Here is a 21476-nt window from a genome sequence, read left to right as displayed (position 1 = left end):
GTAAATCCAAGTAATTTCAAATAAAATTCAAATATTTAATGAAATTTTTATTTACTAAAAATCAAGGTTGTTACAAACCCAGATTCGATTACAACCAACTCCATGTATGGGGAATATTTTTTCCTCCGTTTTATGTATGGGGAATTTTTTTTCCTCCATTCCATATTTATGTAATTTCGAAAAAACCTCTCCATGAGTTGGGCATTATTTGCCCCAACTTCCACTGAAATGCAATTTCCCCAAAATTCTAAAATCAGCCCACTGACAATAATGAGTGTGTGAATGTGTATTAAAGGATATAAAAAGTACACAGAAATACATATTTTCCTTGTCTTCTAGTGTGTTTATCGTCAACCCAATAGGCTGACAATAGCAAGACCGAATTTTGAATTACACGCTATCTTTGCACAGACAACTGCACCTACCCTCCTTTGGTCCGTTCTTTTGGACTTAACTTAAATTTAACTTAAATATGAAAAATGTCCTTATTTAAATTTTTTTCGCATTTTTTAGTTTTGCGCCAAACTTTTTTGAGGTATTGATTCGTCTCGATGAGAGGAATCAGAAAAATAAAAATTTGGCACTTTTACCCAAGTATTTTGAGAAATAACCATTTTTTAGCGCAAAAAATGTTTTACGCTAAAAAGTGTTTATTTCTCAAAATACTTGGGTAAAAGTAAAAAAAAAAATTACTTTTCCGATTCCTCTCATTGAGACGAATCAACACCCCAAAAAAGTTTGGCGCAAAACTAACAAATGCGAAAAAAATTCAAATAAGTACAAAATTTTCAGATTTAAGTTAAGTTTAAGTCAAGTCCAAAAGAATGGAGAAGTTTGATATTAAAATCCTACTGTATTTTTCATGAGTTTTTCGTGTCTAACTATCCAAGCTTTCTGTTTTTCTTTTTTTTGTTTTAAATTTGCACCAAAGATTTCAGATATTAATTTTGACTTGGGGAAAAAAAAATTAAGTGCTTTATTTATTCATTGGATAAATGACATAACTTTGTATAATGGACTTTCAATTAGGGGAAGGTTTATCTATTACATAGGCTAGCCAGCTGAAAGCCTTCAATATAGGACACGTGTCGGGATTTTACTAGGCCGTCCTAGGCCTGACCAAGGCCCAGGTACTTATAAATACTAGGCATTTCATGTGATTTGACAAAGACAATCTTTTCTAGAGACTAGAGAGAGAAAGTAGCAAGCACTGATTCTGAGGAAGAAAGAATATTCTTCTACAAATCGACCTCACCCAATCCATCTAGCGAAAGCTACTCACCCTTCACGCGGAAAGGACAAGGGACACGTTGTCTTGTTTCTTTTGTCCTCCCGCTGCTTCCTTCACCCCATTAGATCACTCATCTTTTCCCTTTTCCAACCATCTGCTAATCGCACCTCTCTAGCTCATGTAGATTCACATGTCAGCTACTCACGCGAGATTCACGCACCTACAATGCTCAACGTGAAAGTTTGTACGCTTACATAAACTTGAATTCACCCCATTACTATTATGAGTCCACTTTAGAATGGAGTACTACGCCAGATCTTCTACTTGAGAATAGAAGTTTCAATAGTCTTTTGTTTCCACCTGCATCATCAACCGCTCAGTTCATGAAGTTGGAGCTTGATGGTTATTTGATGGTCTACCAATGGGTAACAGCTAATGATAATCCAGTATATAATTGGAAGACGACAGATCTATTGACACCGGATGTTGGTGACTGTGGGTATCCATTGGCGTGTGGAAATATGTCGTCTGTTCAAATGGGAACTGTAGTTGTCCTCCTGGAGAAGCCAAAAATGGAACAAGCCTTTTTAGGCAAGAAAACTATGAGCAACCAAACAAGGATGCTCCCTAAATACTCTCATTTCCTGCAATTATTCTCAAAACCATAGCTTTTTCAAGATTTAGAAAACTCGTTACTTCAATTCCTTCCAGATCATTTATGAGGAGAAAGAGTTAGAAGATTGTAAGAAAGAGTTAGAAGATTGTAAGAAAGCATCTTTGAACAACTGTTTGTGCAAAGCCATCCTATTCCAAAGTGAAAGTGTGTCTGGTAACTCTGGTTCACCGAGAGGTTGCTTATTACTTTCGGTGGTCCTTAATCTTGTAAGCCAAGAGGGTGAAGGGCTTTACAACTTCAGCACATTCCTTAAAGTGTAGAGTAATCCTACAGTAGTTCTCGAGAAACCAGATCAAAAAAATCCTATAGTAGTAGTTCCTTCCTCTAAAACATCAAGACGAGTCGTGAACAATATTGAGAAAATCCGGCATAGGAGCTTTATCCAGTGTGGTTATGATGGTTGTTGCCTTTCTCCTTTTTCGTCACAGAAAGCACAAGGAATCCAAGGAACTTGAAGAGATTAGTCTCAACCTAGTGCCAGGAATGCCCTCTAGATTCTCTTATGAGGACCTGAAAATTATGACCAACAATTTCAATATCAAGCTTGGCCAAGGAGGTTTTGGATCGGTCTGTGAAGGGACACTAAGCAATGCTACCAAAGTAGCAGTAAAGCGTCTCGATGGCTCAGGTCAGGTTAAGAAGTCATTCTTAGCTGAAGTTGAGACAATAGGCAAAATTCATCATGTAAATTTGGTGAGGTTGATTGGATTTTGTGCTAAGCAGTTTACGAGTACATGCCTAACAGATCATTGGACAAATGGATATTCCGCAACCACAATGAGCTCATTCTTGGGTGGCAATCCAGAAGAAAAATCATCTTAGACATAGCCAAGGCATTATCCTATCTCCACGAGGGTTGCAAACAAAAAATAATTCATTTGGATATCAAATCCCAAAACATCCTCTTAGACGAAAATCTGAACGCAAAAGTTTCCGATTTTGGATTGTCAAAGTTAGTTGACAAGGATCAAAGCCAAGTTGAAAGAACATTAAGGGGAACACCAGGATACTTGGCTCCTGTTTCTCCACAAAAGTGCAAAAACCGAATTGGCTTGTGTTGCGGGCGTGCCAGGACAGGATTGTTGTGCAGGTTGTTTTTAAGGCCTTCATGCCTCAAAATCTGACTCCTTTCGAGTGATTGTGCTTGGCCCAAAGGGTAAGGCCTCGTGACGGTTCGTTGGTTGCCTTTGCGAGCTAAGGACTTAAAATTTTCTAATCGTCGCTAGAACAATGGAAAGAAAGATAAAGCGAAGCTAAACTTGGATCAAACGAACTCCATTAACGGTTTAACGAAGCTTGGGTACAAGAAATGTGACAAAAACTTAAACTACTTTGAAGTGAGTACAAGTAATGCTTGAAAGAAATGAAAATGTAGCCTATCAAAAAAAATGAAAAAAAGAAATGAAAATGTAGGTGCATAAGCTGTGAGCTCTTAAGGTTGTGGACCTTGGCCAAGGCCTTCAAAACTGTAATTTATAGGCATGAGCTTCAGGTCTTCAGTTGCTTCAAATGCTTCAATGCACGGCTGCCATGTGGCCCTCTTGAGCTGCTTCAAAAATGCTCCAATGAGAGGCTTTTCTTTTGACAAAAATGTGCTCTTTACTCCAAGAGAAATGGCCAAGGCCTGAAAAATCCTTCTTTCTTGCATAAAACTTTTCAAAAGGGCAAAAGGAATTTCAGCTCCTCAAGCATCCAAGTATTTGAGCTGCTTCAACACTCAAGCTACTGTTTGAATGGACACCCTTTGGGCCCACTGTAGAGACCCGTTAAAAAAAAAAAAAAAATATATATTATATAATCCCGACGTTTCAAAAAAATGTTAGAATATGGTTCAAATGTGATATGCGTTGTAATTATTTGTTTTGGGGTTAATGTGATAGCAGGTTAGTTAATGTGATAGCAGGTTAGTGGAAGGGTGCTAGTGTAAGATGCATGAGTGTATGGGTGGATGTGTGTGTAGGGGATAGTTTTCCCCATTCTTATATCTCAACACAGGACACACACACACACCTCAATCTCTCGTTCTCCCCACTCTCTCCCGAAACCCTCTCTTCGGCTCTCTCTCCCTCTCTTTTGCTCTCAACCAAAAACCCATCAAAACAACATGAAACCTACACAAACCCATCTCCATTTTAACTTCTATATGCATTATTGAGCCTTAATTTCGTGGGTCAAGCTCGGGGAAGGAGGAACCGGCTGATTTTGAAGTTTTGGAGGTTAGGGCTTTGTTTGATCTCATGAGTTCGGCTTTGAAACTTGAGGTAGGAAAATCTAACTAATTTTATGTGTTTATGAGTTGATATAGTGTTTGAGACTTGCTATTGATCATTGTATTGAGATTTGTTGTTGAATTCCTTTGAAATCCCCAAAATCTGCTGCTGTCCCGTTTTTCTGCTGCTGCCCATTTTTCTGAGATTTTTCCCAACTTCGAACAGTCATAACTTCCTCGTCCGATATCGAAAACGCCCAAATTATATATCGAATTCGAGATCTTGAAGTCAGCTTTCCAGGGCCACCAAAATCACCTTAAAACTCTAAGTACACAGAAAGTTATGATCATAGGAGTGAAGGTGTGTCAGCTGCCTCGTTTTCTGCTGTTGCTGTTATTTTCTGGGTTTTTGCCCAACTTCGAATGACCATAACTTCCTCGTCCGATGTCCAATTCGAGCGTATGATATATCGATTTCGAGGTTTTGAAGTCATCTTTTAATTGCCACTGAAATTACGTTGACAGGTTAAGTATACAAAAAGTTAGGACTATAGAAGTGAAGGGTGGTTAGTTGCCTCAACTTAAGAATGAGTTCGATAGACTTAAAATATTGCACAAATGTTGAGTTATGAATTTATGATGAGTGTTGGTTGAAATGTGGTACGATGACACATGAACAATAATTGTGAAATGATGACGATCATGGAAAATGCGAGGTGAAATGGTTAATTGGTAAATTAAAGTCAGAAATGGTGATGTGACGACTTATTGTTGATATGAGTTATGTTAATGCAAGATGGGTTGATTGTTATACTCGTTGGTAGGTGGGTGTTGCCCCCTTAATGACTGTAGTACATTAGACCTTGTTATGAAGTCGTATCGACAAGTTTGCATTGTGAGTAATTGTGATTATGGGAACAGACCCGGGTAAAGCCGTGGTGACCCAAGTGCCTCGTAGATGTGGGAATAGACCCGGGTAAAGCCGTGGTGACCCTGTTACTCTGTGAGAGTGGGAATAGACCCGGGTAAAGCCGTGGTGACCCAACTGCTCTGCGGATTTGAGAATAGACCTGGGTAAAGCCACGGTGACTCTCTTTCGGTTCGACTTAGAGAAAAGACCCGGGGAAAGCCGTGGTGACTCTAAGGGCAATGTTGGTTGTATTGAACTAAGAATTTGGGATATCATTGTAGTGTATGGTGACTTGTGGTAACAGGTTTCGTGTGGGATTTTAAGTATGCTATTCTTATTATTATATGTCGTTCGATTTCTCATTTGGTAGAGTGTTTGCCAAAGAGGCATAGATGACCTACCGTAGTGTGACACGTTGAGGAAGACCGGTATAGGCATTCGCATGTTGGGCTATAAACGGAATCTAATTGTAAGGATGTGTTAAACGATGAGACGTGGCACGAGAAAAAGAGGGTTAATGCGGGAAATTCCTTGATTAGAAGTCTTGATTGTGTAGTATATTCATAATTGGCTCTAATTGCTGTTGTCTATCGACGTGAATCTCTTTCTTTTCGCACTTGTCTTCTCGTATACACATAAAGTTGGCATAGATTTTTCTACTGGGCTAGTGTAGCTCAACCTATCATTTTTCAGGTACAAATCAGAGGCTGTGACATGGGTTGCTGTGCTTGCATGCGATCCTACATTTTGAAAGCGACTTCAGAGAGTTAATTTTGCATCTCTTTTTAAACTTTATCACCGGATGAAGAAATTGTAATCTTATTATTATTATTATTATTATTATTATTATTATTATTTTTTGTTAAATGAAGGATCCCTGTAAACTCTTAACTTTCTTTTAACGTGATCTAGTGGTTTTAGGCCGTTGGGCCAAAGATGTAAATTTGGGAATGCTTTGGAGTTTGGAGATGATTTGCGAACAAGGGGATTAGAAATGGCTTTTGGGTAATATTTGTATTATTGTGAGGATTTTTATTTATGAAAAACCTTTAATATTTATATTGAAAATCGAGGGCGTGACACCCACCCACGCTGTAGCTCGAGACTTCTTCAGGCCTTCCCACCATTATATTGGTCCTTGCATCTCTTGTGGGCCTTCTAAATCCTCTAAGCTTGATTTCTTACGGAAAAAGAATCAAAGAACAAAGGATCAACTAGACTTGGATGAGCTGCTTGCTTAGGTCTGCATGAATCATTCACCAGCAGCTCCAAGGACTGCATGTACGCCACCTGTCCCTGGCCTTGCTTCATGCTGAAGGATGGTGGCTACTCCACAAGCAGCTTGGCCAGATTTTATCCAGCAAGAACATTCTAGGCCTATGAGCTGCTTGTAAGCAGCATAAGGCCTTTTCTTGCCAACTAACAGGCCATAAGTAACATTTTTAAAGAAGTAGGCCCATCTATCAATTGGGCCTAAACTAAAGGTGAATCATGGGCCTCCATTTTCGTTGTAAGCCTCGTGAGCCCAATTTTAGAAAGAAAACTTGGGCTTTAATTGATTTGGACCTATTTAGAAGGCCTTATTATTCCTTAAGAGCTGGCCTAGGCTTGGGTAAAAACACCTTGATCCAGTGGGTCAACTTGGGCTTGGGCTTGTGATAGTTTATTTCGACCCAAGCCTTATGCAAAACTTAATTCGGTCAATGGCTTCCAAACCGGCCCTATTTCGTGGGCAATCGGTCATAAGGCCTTTCAAGGCCGAAAATTGGTTTTCAAGGCCACCTTTTAGCCCATAAATTTGTACTCTAATTTTTGGCCAAAAATGGGTGTAAACAGCTCCTGAATGGTTGAGCTCGATTATCACAGAAAAAGTAGATGTCTTGCTTTGGTGTCGTGGTGATGGAAATCTTGTATGGTAGGAAAAACTTGGATTGGTCTTAGCCTGAGGAAGATATGCATTTACTTGCTCTTTTCAAGCGGAAGGCAGAAGAGGGAAGGCTTCCAAATATCATAGACAAACACCATGATGAAATGCAACAACATGAAGCAAAAGTTGCAAAGATGATGGGGATGGCTGCATGGTGTCTACAAAGTGATTTTAACAGGAGGCCTTCTATGTCTATGGTTGTCAAGGTTTTAGAAGGCTCAGTGGATGTTGAAACCAACTTGGACTATAGCATCAAAAAACCTGCGATACCAAGAAAAGTGGTAGTTGCATGTCTAAATGAGGACGTTATTCGTGCGACTACTATGTTGTCTCCATTAACATTATCTTTTTTTTAAGGCAAATTTTTTTTATTAATCTCTGAAAATGTTACAAAGATTAATAGGAACAAGGAATGATGATATCAAATTCCTAACTCGAGACCCAAAGGATCTATAATGCTAAGAATAATCCTATATCCATCCATGACCCAATTCCCAAGTTTGGCAAGAAAACCAAACATGGAAAACTCATTGGGATAAAGCCCACACCCATTGGCCTAAATACCCAGATAAATAAATGACAGAACAAATGCCTAAAGGCCTAAAAGCCCAAATAGTGGGACATGCCCAACCAATACAAGCTCAATCAAAACCCTAGCTACTACTGACAAAATCAGCCACCAACACCTCCACCGTCCACCACAGCCACCACGGCAAAAGGATAACACTACCGCCAACCACCACACTAGACGACACCCAAAAGCCGTCGTAGCCCCACAACCGTTACGCCAAGAACTAAGTGATCTCAAGAGAAAAACCGGTGGAGACGCGCAGACCTAAGCAACCACAGCCCCGCCGGGCCGGCCTAGCCGTTAGGCGAAATCGGAAAACTCCAACAAGTTGATTGGTGGCCGACCAACGACAGGGATGAGAGAAGGAGGACGGCCGACGAAGAGAACCAGGCCCGGCCCTAGGGCAAGGCCCAAGAGGCCCGGGCCTAGGGCCTCCAATTAGAGGCCCAAACTAGGAGCCCCATTTTGGTGGACATGTTATATGGTCCGTTCCGCAACCTTAAATAAGTGATTATTTTTTAAGAAGGCAATTTCAAGCTCAAAAATAATGTGTTTACGCAAATAATTTTCCTACAAATATGGATCTTGTTTGATAGATCCCATCAAGATCTTTTATACGGTGCAAAAAAAATTAAAAAATTATTTTTCATTTATATTATTTTTGAGTTTGAAAATGTGAAATAAACTGCTTAATTTTTAAGAAGGTTTCTGGAATGGGCGTTTTATGCCATCATTTACTGTGTTTAGCTATGTAGCCAAGTGGTAGTTATGAGATTTGTTCCAAGTAAAGTACCTAGGTTCAAACCTTTGGAGCCTCACTTTCTATTTTGTGGAAATATGCCTTTTCTTTTTCTTGAACAACTTATATTTCCCCCTTGAATTTGTTCTTTTATTTATAAGTTTAAATTTTCTCAAGATATTTTTACACACATGAATTTTACAAAAATAAAATAAAATAGTGTTTTATATTTTAATTAACTCCTAATTACCAGCTAAAAACCATTCTTAATTTTTTTTTACAATAAATAGAAGGCCCCTTCTATAAATTGGCCTAGGGTCCCAAAATATGTTGGGCTGGCCTTGAAGAGAACCAGTGGAAGAAAACTAGTGGGAGAGAGGCCGAACAACATCAGGGGCGGGGAACAGAAAACTAGCGCTGGAGCCAACGCCGCCGCAAGCCTCCAAACTGCTGTGAACCCACCTCACAGATCCCAAAAATGATTGGAAGCCTTCATCGCCGTGAACCAACCATTCCAGAACTACACAGCCCTTGCAGAGTAGAGAGCTAATGCTGCTCATTTTGGTATGTGGACCTTGTCATTTTTTGAAATGTGTTTAGATCGCTAATTGTTTAGCTGGTTAAGTGATCGAGGGTGGAAAAGCTTATTTATATATTTGGTTCATTGCAATATGTTGGAGGCAACAAGTGTATTGATTTTGTTGCATCTCGATTCTAAGTCATAGTTTCATCTTCGTGTTCATCGGGTTGAAAGTTGAAAGCCAACGAAAATATACATGTGCATGTGTTTCTGCATTGGTGTTAATTTTCTTATTCAACTTAGAAGTGTATAATTAGGGAAAAGTCTACAATACACACCTCTTAAAAGGGTGTACCACATGCACCTATTTTATGATTTATTCATAACATTTTAGCATGTTTCGTAACTTTTGTTCTAGAATTCATAATTTTTCAGTAATACGATTCGTAACATTTTCATTATGATTCATAACATTTTGGTGTATCTCGTAACCTTTATACGATTCGTAACTTTTTAGCAATACGATTCGTAACATTTTCTCTATAATTCATAACATTTTGGAGGGTGCATATGATACACACCCAAATAAGGGGTGTGTATTGTAGTCTTTCCCGTATATTAGATTGTGATTTTGCTTTCGATTGTTTTTTGCATAGCTGGTTTCTTTGGAGATGTTGATTGAGCGTACTTTTCATCATAATAAAGGTGAGTGATGGCTTCAATGCCCTTCTCACTTATTTTGCTTCCGAGTCAATTTGTTGGCAAATTTTGTGTGGTAAATTACATTTTTGCAATAATTTAGGTATAGTAAATGATTATAAAAAAAGAAGTACAAGAATGGGAGTGATTTCATCCCTCTCCTTTTTACTAATCACACTCTTCTTTTATGTTTTTTAGTGTGTGAAGTTACCAGAATAACCTTTCAAAATGAAATAATTTTTGTACAAAGTTTAAGGACATTTGAATAATTATTGTGGTTAATAAAAAACGGGTGCAGAAATCACTCATCAGAAGAATCATTACCCTATTTTCCTCTCTCATTTTTTAAGACAAGAATTACCCAACAAGATAATTTTTATTTTTTCATGATATATTCAGCCAAGAAACACAAAAAAAACTAGGGCTGCGCACGGTCCGGATCGGATCGGATTCCTATGAATCCAATCCTAATCCGTGAGTCATGGTTTTTGAAAAATGAAATCCGTGTCCGGACCAAAAGTCTCGCGGTTCGGTTCCAATCCGAACCGTGAGTCATGGTTCGATCCCGATTTTGTCCACAGATTACATCGTCCAAGTATTTCATCAACCAAGTACTACATGATTCTATACTCCAAGTAAAAGATGATTATAGTAAGCACTTAGCAAGTATTTTAAGTTCTCAAACACAATACATCATATACTAAAGCATAAAATACATACACATTCACTATCCAGTAATGAAGATTCAATAGGAGTTGCGAGCTTGGCAGCTTGGGAATCAAAGAGACGACAACCAAAGTTAACGAAAATAAATACATATACATATATACACATGTATATAAAAGCTATTGTATGATTGTATGTATAATATAGAAATAGGTGTAAAATTATAATTATTTACTATATGTTATATTTATATTTATATTTTTATTTCTTAAATATCTCACGGTTCAGTTTGGATAATCCACGGTTTTCAAATGAAAATCCAATCCTAATATGTATCTCACAGTTTTTTAATTTTTGAATCCGTGTTCGGACCATTAGTCCATGTACAAAATCCAAAAGGCATAGATCGGTTCGGTCCGGACTGGTTTCACGGTTCATCAGATTTTTTGTGTAGCCCAAAAAAAAAACTGTATTGAAGTTGAAAAATAAAAAAGTTTTACGAGGCCATAATGGTATTTCTAGGAGAGACAAAAATCACTGTACATGTTCTCCATTTAATGTACACACGGACTGGAAGACCTGGTGAGAGAGCGGCCAAAACCAATTCCCTCATCAATTACTTTCACAAACGTCTCTTTTCAAAGCCCCTTTCACGAACGTTCGAACGTCTCTCTCGCGCACGCTCCTCTCTCTAAACGGATTACGCTTCTCTCTCTCTAAACCGATTATAAATTCATTTACGCTCCTCTCTCTCTCTCTCTCTCTCTCTCTCTCTCTCTAAATCGTAAGATTCGTTCAGAATGTCTCTCTCTCTCTCTCTCGTGCTCCTCTCTCTCTCTCTCACACACAAAACCAATTCTCAATCCCTTTCACAAACCCCTCTCTTTACATTCAAAAAAACCTCTCCCTCTCTCTCTAAATTGCGACATTATAGATTCTTCTCGTTCAGAATCATCTGTGCTCTTTTAGGGTTTTCGCATAAATCACACCTGCTTCACAAATTCTAGGGTTCTTCGTGCCCTAATTTTCTCTCCAGAAAATGGTCGGAAATAACTGAATCTCAGACAATGATTTCTCTTCACTCCACGATAATGTGGATTTCGGTAACATTCGTTATGAAATCTGTTGCGCTCACATTTTTTTTCCCTCTTTGCTTGTTTTGTGCAGATGAACTCGATGCTAAAGAGGACGAGAGAGAACCCGTGGTGACGCCGTCAACATCTACGAAGATGAGTGATTTTAATGGTTGGTATTTATTTATTTTTTGAATGATTTCAATGTGTTGTTGTTTATTGGTCTTTGTAACATGTTCTCCATTTATGTACACGGAGTGGAGGACGTGGTGAGAGAGCAGTGGGACTGCACCGCCCAAAACCGATTCCCTCAATCCCTTTCACAAACCCCTCTCTCTCTCCCTTTCTCTCACTTCTCTCTATCTATAAATTGCGACATTCCTAATTCTTCTCCTTCAGAAGCATCTGTGATTAGGGTTTTCGCTTGAATCGCAACTGCCTACGAATCCTAAGGTGCCCTAATTTTCTCTCCAAAAAATGGCCGGAAACAATTGAATGTTAGATGACGAAGGAAAAAACCCCACTTTCACTCCACGAAAATGCGGATTTCCAGAACATTCGCTACCAAATATGTGGCGCTCACTTTTTTTCTCTTCGCTCGTTTCGTATAGATGATCAACTCGATGCTGAAGAGGACGAGAGAACTGGTCGACTGAGAGTCAGTGACGCCGTCAATGATGACGAAGATGAGGAAGACGGTATTATGGCCTTCTCTTTTGCTTTTTTGTTTTGTTTCTCCCATTGTATACTCTTGTTTATGCCATCTCTTCATTCTAGTTGGTTTCTAGGGTTTTGACAGCTCATTAGGGTTTATTTGATTTCACCTTTTTTGCTCCGGGAAGAAGTGATTTATTTTAGTAGGTTACTAGGGTTTGTGAAGTTACGATGAATGATGCTTTTTCAAAACTGCTTTTTCTCTAGCCTTTTTCCTCTATTGAATCTGACCAAAAGCTTCATTGGATAGTAGGCCCTCCAATTGGTAACCCCAAGTTGAAGCACTACCGTAAATGCAATATAGGCAGAGTGGTTAATTTGGAAACCCCAAATTGGCCTTGAAAAATTTTGAGCAAAGGACGGAGTCTCACTTGATTTGGATAAACAAAATTTGGGTAAAATTCATTTTGGTATGAGTTCGAGTAAAGAATTGCAGAGGGATTTACGAGTTTATTTATTTATTTATTTTTTAAACTTGGACTCAAGTTTCAGTCAATATTTCACTAAGCATGGGGGATACTTTGATTCTAGGTTCTTCGAGATGGAAGTTGAAGTGAGGAAGATGCTGCTATTTTTGTGCACGGAGATGTCATTAGTACTAATAAAAGCGGATATATAGTTGTTGCTCTATATGAACATTGAGAGTCAAGTTGCTAGGTTTCTCTATATATTCATGTGTTTATGAAGTGATGAAAAAAGAGAGGATGAATTTGAGTTTTGACCTTCCTGGTAGTCTCTCTTGCCCCCTCTTGTTGTACTTTGTATATAGCTATCTATGCGTGTATATACGTTGATACTAGCGAATGCAATCCTATCAGTTTGTATGCATAACTTCCATTGCTTTACACTAACGTTTGGTGTTCTCCTTCCTTCACTTATTCCTTGCAGTAGTATGTGTTTCTATTTCTGTAGCAAGAAATAGAAAATCAAACTCTACGTTGCTGAAAGCATAGGTTATCAAAATGGTATAATCTATTCTGCTATAACTTACTTAGGAAAAAACATTATATGAGCCACGTTCAAAATTTGTCTACATCAATGGCCACAACTCATTGACAACTTCCTCTCTGGACTATAGTCAAGAGTGATTGGCCGTATGATAGTTCAAAGTAAATATCGTTTTGAAGACAATACTAGGATCCTTGTGTTACGAAAATCCGTTTATGTAAGCATAGGGAATTGGTTGATACTTCTAAAGACAGAGGTAAACATAATGGACGAAGATAAATAAGTAATTTCCAGCATTTGTTACCCTGATTAATTTTTATTCCATTTTCGATTTATGGGAGTATGATTCTATCTCCTTCAAAATTTTTGTCATGTGGCTATTTCTGTATACAACCACCCATTATGACTCCTAATATTGAAGGATCGAATAACAGTAGAAATAAAATATCCATTGAGGAGAAAACACATTGCGCTTGTTGTGCCATCTTTCCTCATAGATGGATAGTGCAACAGGGTATGATGACAAAACACATTGCGCTTTTGCTATTTAGCTTACTCTACCCTACTCTCCATGCGGGTTGTGCATGGATTATCGCACTTTTTTCACTTTTCTTCTTTTTCTTTTTCTTTTCCTCTTGGGGTATGCCCCTTGTAGGATGTAAATTCGGTTAACCTTTTTTAATTTCAAGCTAATTTACCCCAAAAAAAAAAACAAAACTATAAGTCAACCAAACATGAATTTTCGGAAAAATATCTTTTTTATCTCTTTTCTAGCTTGCATCTAAGATAAATATAATGTAAAAGTTTAAGGCTCATTTTTTGTTTCCAGATTTAAAATAAGGTCTTGGGTAGTGATTTAACGTCTTGAATACTTATGTATTTCTGCTGATGAGTTGTACATCATGTGTTTCGTGCCATAGTGCCATGATTATTCATGTTTTGTTCATCCGCTGGACCTATGTGAAAAATCACCGATAGATGCTTTGCTTAAAGGGTGTTATTGCCTTATCACGATTCAATGTCAAAGGGTAATTGCTGCTCTTGTAAAGCATCAAGGCACTGTTGACTTGCAATATGAAGCTTATAGTAACTTTGAGTGCGACTACAAAGTTCTATTGGGTTTGTGTGATGATTTAGATGGGGTTTGCTTGATGAATTATTTCAATGGCTAGATGCTCTTGTGCACAATTCATTCATACACTATTGTACATTAGAATATTTTCAGTTTCTCACATAGTATTTTTCTAATTAAAATTTAAAAAAACATGCTTTATTCTATTGTTGATGCAAGTTGTTAAATGTGGAACACTTATTTTCCAGAATTCAATACATCATACAGTCTTGTTTTCCATTTCAACCTCTCCTGATTTTCATACAGTTGGTTGTTTTCAATTTTATGGGTGTTGGCCAGTGCTGGTATCTTAAGCATATTATGCCGCTTCATTTATTTGGACCAACAATGGTGTGGCTATTCAATTTATTCTGCTTGCCATGTTTTTCTGCTTCCCAGTCCAAGATATTGTTGTGCTGTTGTTTGTATATATTTAATAATGCTATTTTCCATTGCATAGTTATTGCTGGAGGGTTGTCGCTAGGTTTTCAATGGTATGGGTAAGAACGTTTGGATTCTGCTGAGGCATGGATCAGAAACTTGACCTGTAGAAGTTGTAGATGAATTATTGCATAATGGTTGGAGTGATTTCCGTACAGCTCATGGGATTCAAAATGACTATCGACTAATTCTAACATGTGAGTGGAGATGGGTTTTTAATGCTATAATTCTCAATGAAAATGATGTCGAAGCCATGTATGATTGGACAATGTTGAAACATGTGCCTTTTTGGTCTGCACTTTGGGTGCTTCGGATCTTTTGCACTGTTTTTCGCTTTGAACAGGTAATTCTTGCGATCTGTTCTCCTTTTTGATTTGCTGTATGGTTAAGTTTTGTTTAGTTAAGGAGTTTATTATTTTGTAGTTCAATGTATTGCCATTTTTTGGGTCGTTGGTCACGACCTCTTTTCTAGCGCTCTTTTTTTTGGGTGTGAGATGTTTGGGGATTATTTCTCTGAGTTTTAAGTTCTTTGTTTGTTCCTCACGAATGTTGCATGTTTGCCATTGTGGTTGCTTCACTGGGTTGTTGGTGTGTGGCTTTTCCCCATTTGAGTTTATTTATTGTTGAAATTGCATTCGTATGATTTCTATAACTACTGTGCCTTTTAATTTACTGTGGTGGAAACACATTGGACTTCCATTTGTGATGTGGCTACGTTAGATGTGATAGCGACTCCATCCCTGTGTGCCCAGAAATAGTTCTTGTGGGATCTAATTTACTGAATGTATTTGCTATTGTTCTGCGTCTGTATTATTTATCTATGGTTTACGTTCACATAATATAGACCACAACTAATGGGACTTAATATAAAAGTTTAAGGGTGAAATAGGGTGTTCTGGACTAATAGCTTGGTATTTTTACCGATGATATGCTTTAATGCATTGGTTAGTTTTAACCTTGGTTTTGATGGCAACTTTTCATGTTTGGCTGTTCGGACGTATAATTTATATTATGTTGTGAGCTTGTGTGTGTGCGCATGTGTAGTTAGAGTTTGCTTCCATTCTAAGTTTATCTTGCTGGCGTGCAAATTATTGAAATTTTACGGTTGTTAATCCTGCATTTTCCTGGAGTAGTGTCATGGTTATTCATGTACTATTTATTTGCTGGATTTATGTGAAGCATCGTTACCATGATAGTTGTCACAGGGCTATATTTCACCTACAATTCTGCTCGTGATGGCAACTAGTTTTGCCCGAGACTTGGTCTCAGCCAACTATGTAAAACACACACACACACGAGTTTGAGTGAAATTCTAGCAAACACACAGTATACAGGAACCCATCCCAACCTTTATTGCACCATCAATACAAGGAAAACACTTAGAGTACTAGACAGAACACCCCTCTGCCTTAGACTCAAAAATGTAGTGCCTATACAAGGCTACAATCAATAAAACATGGCCACTAAGTAAATGGGATCATGGGAAGGCCCCATGATCTGCAGTTGACACCCCCAACTGCCCTAGGGTTGTGCTGGCACAGCCACAAGCTGCCATCACGTGGATAACTGCTTGGTGCCTTGCTGGAAATAACTGCTGATAACCGTCGGGTCTGCCTGGCCACCAGTCCAAGCTTCCAGCAACATGTGCAGATTAGTAACTGTCGAGTAACCGCCCAATCTGATCCAACAATCCAAGCCAATTTCGTGATCCAACCCAGCTCTAAATACTTAGCCGTTTTCTGATTGCATTGTCCCACAAGTTAGCTTCCCGTTTAGCATCCATGCCTCATTAATCATCGGGCCTTCACGTGCATCCTAGCTGCTACTTGCCTAATGGACCAGTGCCGACACCAACTGACACCATCGGGTCACCTTGTAAAGACATGCCTGCCTTATGCCTTTGTTTCCACTGGTTGGCTAAGGTGTAAGGTGCCACCACTAGCCAAGCTTAGCAAGCCTTGGAAATCAAGGTGCTAACAATAGTCCACATGGAGGGTTTTATTACGTTATCCCCATTCAAGGTCGATGTGTAATTGCTGCTGTAACACAACATTGAATCACTGGTCACTTGTATTGTATGGGAAGTAAATAAAGCCCATAGTGCTTTATGGTTACCTCTTCCTGCTTAATAGACTTCAATGCAAGTTGTTAATTATTTTGTATTCTCATGTTATTTTTGCTTAACATGTCAAAACCTCCCACTTTTCATTTACTTTTCCGTTCCACCTCCCTCATGATCCTTCGACATCTCTAGACTACAGGTCCTTAAACTACTTTCATTGACATGACTTTGTTTATCTACTAATATGTTGCATCCCTTTAGTTTATCTTGTGACTTGATTAAAATGTATTTGTGATTGATGCTTTGGCATCTCATAGTCATCAATTTTCCGCAAAGTCTAATGGATTATAGTTGGTTTAATTGCTGTATCACTTGGTTTTGCAGGCTGGCTCATGTTGCATCCCTTTGGTTTATATTGTGACTTGATTAAAATGTATTTGTGACTGATGCTTTGCAATCTCATAGTCATCATATTGTTTTGTTCCTCAATTTTCTGCAAAGTCTAATGGGTTATAGTTGGTTTAATTGCTGTATCACTTGATTTTGTAGGCTGGCTCAGTCAGTTTAGGCAATGGATCTTTTGTTTGGGTGGAGGATCCTGATAGATGGGGAAATTGTTTAAGTCAAAGGTGAAAAGATCAGGGTTCTTGGTACTTTAGGGAAGACAACAAGTGTTCCCCACCGCTTTTGTGTATGGACATCTATTGTTTAGAAATGCACAATGTTCTGTTGTTTTCTTCCCTTTTTTTTGCTTGCTTGTTTGTTGGTTGATGTTAAGTTTTAAATTGCAGGTTGTTGTTAAGGCTACTGAAGTCTATCCCAAGAATTTTGAAGCACCACCATGTGGAGTTGATGACATAACAAAGCTGGCCTATTTGCACGAACCGGGAGTTCTACAAAATTTAAAATCTAGATATGATATAAATGAAATATATGTAAGGTTACATTATTTTTTGCATAACACTAGCATTTGCTCCCAGATGGAGGCTAATTGACGTAATGGTGTCCCAAGACGTACACATGAAGTATACTAATCACTGTGAACCCTTTTAGAAGACTACATTTGTATGATAGCCATATGATGGCACAGAAGGGGCAGCATGATGAGCATTATCATTTTGCAATAATCAAACAGTAGCCATGGAATCCGCTTCCACTTCCAGATTTTGTATGTTAAGATCTCAAGATAATTGTAATCCATATTGTAATGTGCAAAAAAATATATAGATGAGACATAATTGTTGGTTGATATCAAAGTAGCCTGTCTATGTGAATTGATGGAAATGATTTGCCTACAATCAATCGCACCGATATATGATCTTTCTTGGCCTAATTAGACACATGTCAAGTTTATGAGGAGAATCTGGGATTAAACTTCCAAAGTTATTATTTTTCCCCTCATGCCCTCAAAAGTTAGTTTTTGCACACGTTACGAAACTTTGCATTGGTTTAGCTTGAATATTTTTGGCGGGTTTGGACATTGTTAAATGATTGGTTGGCATAAACTAGCTTAAAATGCCTGTTTTGTTTCTGTTACCTTCTAGGTTGGTACACATCTGAGATTTGTAGTTTGTGGAAGTAGTTAGTCAACCATTATTTCTTTTATTTGAAGCTATTTTTTCCCCATATTTGTAAGTAGAGGTTCCAAAAAAGAAGGTTAAGAAATGGAACATTCCTGGACATGGATTATAGAGGAGTGGTTGCTTGCCGATGTGCAAGAAACAATGGAAAGAAGTTTAAATGGGCTTTACAGGATCTTGTAAAGGAAGAAACCAAAGACAGAACGTATTTAGCAGCTACAAAAACCTACAATTTCATATACTACATATAAATTACATGCATATTTGTCTATTTGGCTACAAAAACCTACAATTTCATATACTACATATAAGTTATTTTCTATGATTACCCCTCAATGGGCAGTGCTGTGCACGTAGCCCTGATCTTAAATGATGATTGTTTCTGTGGGCGCAGAGAAATGATTAATGAGGGAATAAGTCAGTCAATTTTGGTTAGCGGTGAAAGTGGTGCTGGTAAAACAGAAATAGAAGCCTCCTCCCATCAGCTTGGAACAAGCAACTATAGCACAACTTAAGGTACATATCTGCACCATGTATACCAACTACTCAAAACTTATTCCAACCAATTTCCAATCAACGGGCATGACATACGTGTTGTGCATGTAGCGCTTCACCTAGTTTAGTATCAAATATTGTACGGAGAGATTTGTCAAGACAATTATTGATTTTTTGGACTAAACGTATATCACATAAGTAACGGGAATGGCAAAATCGACAAATACTCATACCACATTGGCTATTAAAATTTCATACATGGTGGGTATTGAAGCCGTACTGCTTGGTTATTGAACACTGGAAAGGAAATATCAATTAGTAATAAAAATTAGCTAGGCATTAAAAAAATATTGGTCATAAATGGAGAAGGTAATTGGCACTATGCTGGACATGCTCAAGGGATATATTAGGATGTAAAGTCTTAAGGTAGTATCATTGATATGAATATAGTCGTATTATGGTTTCTGAACGTGGTATTTTACTTCATAAATTTACAATTTCCTCTTCAGTTGATGCCGATAAAGTGCAATATTTACAGCGAGTTGCAGAAACTTCATAAACAACTAGTGCTAGGAGGTGTTTTGATAGAAGCTGAGTTTTGGGCGACGAGGAAGGTTAGTTTTTATTTAACTTTGTCTAGTGACCAAATGCTATCATAGAAAGGACTACCCAAATATTGTTGTTTCTTCGGCATTGATTTTTCATTTGAAAGGTTTGTGCTTTGGAAATGCTCCATGTTCTTTCCAATATAGTACCCGGATGATTGTGAGTGAATGATAGAAAATTATGTATGCGAATTGAATGTAGAAGTTGCTGGATGGGGACACCGGCAGGGTAACAAGACAGTAGGCAGGATTCAAAAGTGCCATGCTCACAAATGTCAAACCGTTAGCTGATGGTCGGGTACAACAGAGATCTCTATCTCGCTCTTTGTGTGTTAGATTGTGCACCCTAATGCGTGTGTTCATTTGCATAATATTTGCATGTACTGGTGTTGAATCAGAACACTTAGATTACAGGCAATCCCTTATTGAATCCATATATGATACTATACGAGTCTTGCTAAAAGTTGATGATAACTGTGTTGTGGCATCCCAGGCAAGTAACAACTAAGGTTTATGAAAGTTGTATATTGAGTCTTACATGTGTATTTAGTTTAGAGTAGGCAATTAATCTGTTGTGGCTCAATAATCGATTTCTTTTTTTTTTCTTGTGAATGAAAGTTCATATAGCTCTATGGTGTGCTTTTTCAAACATGTGCTATGAGTTTGGAATTTCTTTGTTCCTCGCGAATTATTAGGGTTATGTTTTTTTATAAGATTTCAGACTCTTTTTTTACCTTCCTCAGCAACGCTATGGAAACCTTATTTGTACTCATTCCCTTTTTTGTCAAATCGAGTTACATTTAACTTGACACCGGTCCACCAGGTAGCTCACTCACCTTTTTTATATATGCTTCCCTAAGTAGTTGCAATAACTTAGTTCTCCATTCTATTTCTTTAATCTCCATTGTTATGTTCTATAGATTCTTGGTCAGTTTTTTGCTATCATTTAGCTTAGAAGCTCAATTTGGGAAATAGAAGCTAAGAAGCAAGAGGTTGAATTTAATGAGTTCTCCCTACTTTTATACATTGGCAACCATATGCCTCGGAGAATTCCTCCTTAGTTAAGTGCATTCATCTACTCAATTCAACATTACAGCCAGAAGATCAGAGATATGAGATCATAGACATGATTTATAACTATTAATGTCTTCAAAAACAAGTGTGGTTGGAATTTGACTATAGGTGTGGAAAGGGATTTGAGTTATTTTTAGCTGAATTCTGAATTTGACTCAAGATTTAAGTAAGGAGAAGAGAGGTACTGGTCATATTGCCATAGTTAATTCCAAATTGCAGGAATGAAATAGAAATCAAATGCGAGGTGATGAAATTTGCTGATTTGGTTGTATTCGTTGTTAGATTTATAAACTCAAGAATGTTTTTCCACTTGGGTTCTCAAGTTTAGTAGAGATCTTCATATTGGATTATGGATGCTTGAAGTGTCCAAGTATTGTGGAAAATGGAAAGTCTTTCGAATTTAAAGGGTATGTTTCTATTCTTTGATTTTAGTTGTTTCAAAACTCAAATACTATTGGTCTAAACTTGATCATAAATGTGGGCGAGTAAAATTGTTCTTGGATCTCAAAATATGTTCTTAGTAGTGCATCTTTTGGTATGCTTGATGATTTGTTAAACCAAATAGCTTGAAGTGCTTTTATTGTGTGAAGTTTTTAAAAGCTAAAGTCAAGCCTCATTCTCTTCATATTAATGAACTCAGAGTTTTTACCGCTAATAGTTTGTTTGATAAAATGTTCAAGAAAGAGATGTATCATCGAGTACAGAGATAGTTGCATACCCACAAAGTGAGTGTTGCAATGAGGCTTTGATGTTTTACGTAGATTTTAGGACATTGTCTATTAGGTTTAATGATTTTAGGTGTATCATCGAGTACAGAGATAGTTGCATACCCACAAAGTGAGTGTTGCAATGAGGCTTTGATGTTTTACGTAGATTTTAGGACATTGTCTATTAGGTTTAATGATTTTAGGTGTATCATCGAGTACAGAGATAGTTGCTTACCCACAAAGTGAGTGTTGCAATGAGGCTTTGATGTTTTACGTAGATTTTAGGACATTGTCTATTAGGTTTAATGATTTTAGGTTTATCGGTGTTTTGTCTATTTGTGTGAAGAATTGTAAATCGTTGTTTATATGATGGTAATTTTGTGCTTGCGCGCGCATGTGTGGGTGGGTGTATTTATTTGAGGGTGTCTTTAGTACGTAAGAGTTTAGTTTTTGGTCTTGAGACTCTTTTTTCGAGTCTGTAAGCCTATGTGGTTTATTTTTCCTTTACTTTTTCAGAA

At 37.8% G+C, this 21476-nt stretch overlaps 2 long non-coding RNA genes and 1 pseudogene across 2 annotated transcripts; all 3 read left to right on the top strand.

The window, feature by feature from the left end:
• Window positions 1-824: 824 nt before the first annotated feature.
• LOC131328474 (G-type lectin S-receptor-like serine/threonine-protein kinase SD2-5) lies at window positions 825-11649 on the top strand (annotated as a pseudogene).
• On the top strand, window positions 3833-6035 carry LOC131330336 (uncharacterized). The gene is made up of 2 exons (XR_009201085.1): window positions 3833-4477; window positions 5720-6035. It is a non-coding gene; the product is annotated as an uncharacterized LOC131330336 (long non-coding RNA).
• Window positions 11650-16414: 4765 nt separating the features above from the next.
• Window positions 16415-17373, top strand: LOC131330151 (uncharacterized). The gene is made up of 2 exons (XR_009200983.1): window positions 16415-16498; window positions 17047-17373. It is a non-coding gene; the product is annotated as an uncharacterized LOC131330151 (long non-coding RNA).
• The last annotated feature ends 4103 nt before the right edge of the window (window positions 17374-21476 follow it).

The sequence above is a fragment of the Rhododendron vialii genome, chromosome 6a (genome assembly GCF_030253575.1).
Source record: "Rhododendron vialii isolate Sample 1 chromosome 6a, ASM3025357v1".
Lineage (NCBI taxonomy): Eukaryota > Viridiplantae > Streptophyta > Magnoliopsida > Ericales > Ericaceae > Rhododendron > Rhododendron vialii.
The sequence above is the reverse complement of the archived record's forward strand: the minus strand, read 5'-3'. Positions and strand labels throughout refer to the sequence as shown.